The sequence below is a fragment of the Numenius arquata genome, chromosome 4 (assembly GCF_964106895.1).
Source record: "Numenius arquata chromosome 4, bNumArq3.hap1.1, whole genome shotgun sequence".
Classification (NCBI taxonomy): Eukaryota; Metazoa; Chordata; class Aves; order Charadriiformes; family Scolopacidae; genus Numenius; species Numenius arquata.
This window is the reverse complement of record NC_133579.1, coordinates 50141652-50147651: the sequence shown is the minus strand read 5'-3', so window position 1 is coordinate 50147651 and position 6000 is coordinate 50141652.

The following is a 6000-nucleotide window of genomic DNA, read 5'->3' as shown; positions in this document are numbered from 1 at the left end:
CAGAACTTTTGACAACATATCTTCTTTAAACAGGTTCTGGATATATTCTTAAAAAAAAAAAAAAAGCTGTTAATTCTGTTAACTTTAAAATATTTGCAAATGCAAGAACTGTACCAAAATTTGAGATTCTATTGATTCTATTGGCATGTCTGCATGATTCAGTAAGTCATTTATTTTACTTAATATCATTTTAAAAGGGTTTAGGGATTTTTTTGTTTTCTTTTTTATTTTTACTTTTTAATTTCCATTAAGGTATCTCTGAAAAGCATACTTACAAACCACAAGAAAAAAGACCTGTTCTGAAATAAAGTTGGAGTGACTACAGATTTTAGTAAAGTATCTTTGGATTTTTAGATGGCAGATTCTGCAAACATGTAGAAAATAACTAGCCTATGGAAACAATTTACCATTCTAAAGCAAATAACTTTGGAATTTGATTTTAACATTTTTTTTCAAATTATTAAACCAGAAAATTTACTGTAACAGATTAATTTGCAGCAGTACTTTCTGACAACTCAGCAAAAACTACCTACTCCAAAGTATTTCAGATCGTTTTCTATCTTCTCTATAAATTTTACAAACACCGAGTTGAGACTGTGTGAAATTCCTAAAGACAAATTGCCGACCACTGGAAATTACAGATCAAATTTAGATTTCATTATCACCAGGATAATGACACAATAGCATTACAGATTAAAAAAAAATATAAATCCAAATATTCTAAACAAGTCTTTGTTTTATATTCTGTGCACCTTGGGAATCTTATTATTTGCCATACATTTCTTTATATCTTTTGTTAGATAATCTGATTGGAAAAGAAGATAGAATTTATGGGCAATTTTCTATTCTGTCACAATGTTGTTTTTTAAAAGGAGTTTCAAGAAGGTAAACCTGAAGCATATTTTTTTAGAAAGAAAGAACTTTAATTACAGAAGAAATTAATAGGAAACTTCTGTCACCATAGATGAAAAGTAGCACAGCAATATTTCATAGGGAAATATTATATATTTGCTTTGTATCTCATTCATGAAAGAACAAATGAAAAGAAGAAGAGTCCTGAGCAGAGGATATTGCAAGTAGAAGCAAGAGAAAGATAATTGTGAGCGAAACCACAAATTCAGCTACAGAGCCTGAAGGGGTGTCATCAGTGAAAACGTAAGGTGCAAAATTTATTTACAGCTTGATTTAGGTTTTTATCTGGTTTCAGCCAGATGAAAAAAAAATAATCCTAGAGCTCTCTTATGTAAAAATCCAAATCAAGTTATGGGAATTGTAAAATACATTTTCTTTGCATCTGTGAAGAGAGGAAAAAATACATGCCTAAGTACAAACCTAACATACACAAAAAAGCGCACTGACAGGTTCCTAAATGCAGAAGAAAACTGCCTTTTTTTTCCCAGTCCAACTGGGAAAATTTTTTTCATTTCTTAAATAGGCAACTGAGCAGAAGAAAGAAAAATATCAACTGCAATGCAGTTTTATCAAAGAATGGCAGATTAGCAAATTGGAATATAACATTGAAGTGTATAAAATGAACTACTACATTATCTGTTTTTCCAAATGGTCACAAGGCAATATGTAGATTGATAGTGACTAGAAATACATATTAAATGATTATTTTTATTTAACAATGTTCAACAGCTTTTCTGACCAATAACTGTTTTGAAGGTACTGCCAAAAATCCCTTTTGATGCAGAATGAGATTTTGTTGCATTAATGCAATTTAGTAACAACATTAAATTTCATAGTAAACCTCACTGCAGACATCCAACCAATGCTTTTGCTTTGAGGAAGAAATCATACCTTTCCATATTTTAGGTTAGAGATATTTTTCTAAGTTTGGGATATTGTCATATATCAAGAATAGCATGAATGGTTTGGATCATTTGACCTCTTAGACCATCATGACTTCAAGGTCAACTTATGTGACGCATACTTATAGAAATTTCTATTAAAAAATTAAGTAAATAATAGACTAGAAAGATTCATCTCTTATCCACTAGGCTGCAGTTTGAGTTAAGAGTCAGATACTCTGGTTTCTCTGAAGTTGTGAACTTATTAGTTATTAGTAGGATGGAAAACACCTCTCAAAAATTTGGCTGTTGTAAAGGAGAAGCCTTCTGGAGGACATCTCATCATTGAGCCAGGAATCAAGCTGGCAAATATCAGAGTATGAATGAGGTAATTTTCTTCACTTTTAGTTTTTTAGATTGTTGTTTAAATGGCTTGGAGTAATTTTAAAGGCATACATTAGCATTTATATAGCACCTTCTAAGAAAGGATCTCAAAAGACCTGGTGGAAGTTTCCAGTAACACTTCCGGAAGGGATTACTACTTCCTGACTTTATGTAATCTTGCAAAGAAGGATAACTAACATAAAGAGACTAGGGATGCTCTTTTTTTTTCTTCTTCCACTCAAGAAATGCTATCAGAATTCAGATTCACAAAACATGTCTGAAATCACCAGCTTTTCGTTTTCCTCTGACTGTATCTAAATAGCCTCCAGAGCTCTGTAATGCTAGGTGTTAATTATGTGCTGCAATGCAGTACATACTCTGAAAAGCAATATCGCCTTTGTCATTTGTGACTGATTACCCAATTCTGCCTGTGTTTGAAAGAAGTTATTTCCTGAAATTTGCTTTGCAATTCAGTTCATGTGTCTGCTCATTAGTCTCCTTCAAGCTGCATCATTTTGCATACTTTATCACACAGACAACAGAAATGAAATGCTAGGAAAAACATTCACTGAAATACACTTGGTCAGCCCTGCAGTACTCCCATCCAATGCAATACTGTCACTGTCCCTCAACAAAAATTTTTCTTAGGCAACAGCTGCTCTGAAGCAGTGAGTACTTATCCTAAGTCACATTCAATGAGCGCCACAAACCTCTTTTTAACCTCAGAATGAATCGTTTTTTTTTTTGTCATTCCTTCAACAGACAACATCAGTCTACCAGCACCGCACCTCAATGTACATGGCTGCCTTGAGCACCTGCAGTGAGTTTAGCAAGGGGATTTTTCAAGCATAGCTATCAGAGGTAACCGATACTCTGCCTCTAACAGTGTGTGTGCTTTACGTCTGCACTGAGTCTCCAGCTCTTGTGCATTAATAATTTAAACTCTAGTGATTGTTTTATACCTGTTTACTCTTTCAGGGTTATCTCTGCAAGAAAAACCTAGAGGCATTATTTGAACTGAAAGATTAGTTTTCCCACCATGAAACCCAATGTTGAGCTCTTTGAGATTACATACACCATGCTGAATTACCACCGTTTGTACTTCCTTAGTATAATGAGCTGAAGCTAAACAGCTGCTGTGCACTAACAGATGATGAAAGTAGAGGACCAAGGCGGGATTACTTGCACTACTAGAAGCACTACAAAATTTAGCTAAGAAAACAGCAGGTACACAGAATACAATTCAGGGAAATAACTCCATGCTATCGCAGAGACCTCATCACAAGATAGAATGAGTTGCTCTCTCTAGAAATACTGTTTTCACTCCATTACAGGAGAGGTAATGGTGTCAACTAAGGGCAGGTTTTAGATACTTAATTTAGGAAAAATTAATCTACTTATGAAACCAAGGTCTAAAATTAGTCTTATAGGGCTAAAACTAGTCTCATAACTGAAATCCTTCTCTTGGGGACTGGACAACCAGCTGCTTGAGTAATAATAAAAATCTTCAATTACCTCTATTTTAAAGGCCAGATTTAAACCACTCACTGTTGCTCAAAATTTTTTCTTCCATCTACTCCTCTTTGAATAATTAATATGTTTAAAACAAAGAAAACTAAGTAGAAAGGTGTGACTTCTACACAAATGCAGCTATACCCTTAGTAACTACAGTTAACAGTTTAGCAATATCTCACACTACCTGTCTATTTAATAATACAGTCTACTACAACTTACAATACAACTACTTACAACTAGTGACTTCTACATTGTTATTATTTTGTAAGGTACTTTGTTTGTTTGTTCTGAGGGTTAGTTATAAATGCCACCCATAATACAAAAGACAAATATTGTATCTATTTGCAGTATTATTATCTACTTAACTATGTTATCAACCTCACCTATTTTAATAATGTTTTCCATAGCTCCTGGGAGGGAAATTGTCATATAAATGTTTTATACAAATAAATGAGGTACCAAAACCATAGAAGGAATTTCAACGTATGGATGGTTAATGCTAACTGCTTGGACACAGGCTACTCAACAGCAGAATTTCAGCAAAGTTTGAAGCAACATTCATTACCTGTGATCAAATCCTGGCATTGAACAAAAAGCTCAGGGTGCTTACTCGTTCTCTTTCCACTGATGGGTTTACTGTGTGGTCCACAGCAACAAACAGCTGAAACCAAATCTCACAGTTATTCTAAACAGACATATTCCTAATTAAGCGTGGGGACCTATGAAATCAACATTGGCCTGCAGCCTACAATTGTGAAAGAAAATATTTCTTCCTTATTTCTATTCTAAATCTACCCTCTTTCAGTTTAAAACCATTACCCCTTGTCCTATCGCAACAGGCCCTGATAAAAAGTTTGTGCTCATTTTTCTTATAAGCCCCCTTTAAGTACTGTAAGGCTGCAAAAAGTCTCCCTGGAGCCCCCTCTGAACAACCAGGCTGAACAACCCCAACTTTCTCAGCCTTTCTTTGTAGGAGAGGTGTTCCAACCCTCTGAGCAATTCTGTGGCCCTCCTCTGGACCTGCTTCAAGAGGTGCATGTCTTCCCTGTGCTGAGAGCTCCAGAGTACACCAGGTGGGGTCTCACCAGAGCAGAGGGGCAGAATCACATCCCTTGACCTGCTGGCCATGCTTGTTTTGTTGCAGTCCAGGGTACAGTTGGCTTTCTGGGCTGCGAGCACACATTGCCAACTCATGACCAGTTTTCCATCCACCAGTATGCCCAAGTACTTCTCGGCAGGGCTGCTCTCCACCCCTTCATTCCCCAGTCTGTATTGATACTGGGGGTTGCTCCGAACGAGGTGCAGGACCCTGCGCTCAGCCATGTTGAACCTCATGAGATTCACAGGGGCCCACTTCTTGAGTTTCTCTAGGTACTTCTGGATGGCATCCCATCCCTCAGGCACGTCAATAGCACCACGTAGCTTGGGGTTGCAAAACTTGCTGAAGGCATGCTTGATCCCGCTAGCTATGTCATTGATGAAGATATGTCATACTCAGCTTGTGTCTGCTGAAGTTCTCAGGTCCCTTCCCACAGAGCAACTCCCAGACAGGCAGGCACCAACCTGTGTCCCTGCACTGGTGCCCCACAGGGGCAGCATTTCACATTTGTCACCTGCAAGTTTGGTAAGTGTGCCCTCTCTAATATCCTCCAAGTCATTGATAAAGTCGTTAAACAGGACAGATCACTCATCACAAGCATAAGTTGAGTACCACCCCATTACCACTACCCTCTGAGCTAAATCATCTATGCAGTCTTTTACCCCTTTTACTGCCTTGCTATCCAGCTGGTACAGTGCAAATTTAGATTAAAAAAAAGTAATTGTGGGACCTGGTGTTCAAAGCCCAGCTAAAGTAAAGGTAGATGATACCCACCGCTCTCCCCTCATCCACACACTTGCATACTTTGCCCCTGAAACCAGGTACACATCACAGTTTCTACAGACTGATGAAACACTCATCATAATCTTCCACTCCAGTGTCAAATATGGTCAGTTTGAAGTCCAGACAGTGTTTGCAAAATCTGTGGTAGGGAACAGGCAAATTTCCAGCACACCAAGCAGCACTGAAGTAGACGATATTTTAAAATAAAAAACAAAAGAGTTTCACCTGGAGCTTCATAGCCCAGTAAGTCTGTGGGAGTTTTGTTGGCTGGTTTGTTTGATTGTTTTGTTTAGATTATTTTTGTTTTTTTTTTTTTTTGTTGGTTTTTTTTTTGCCATTGCTTGTAACAGGACACTTCTTTGTGTTAGGCTAACACAAGGCCTCACAACTTGCCAGGCTTTGTCCAGATTTCTCTGTGCCTGTCTG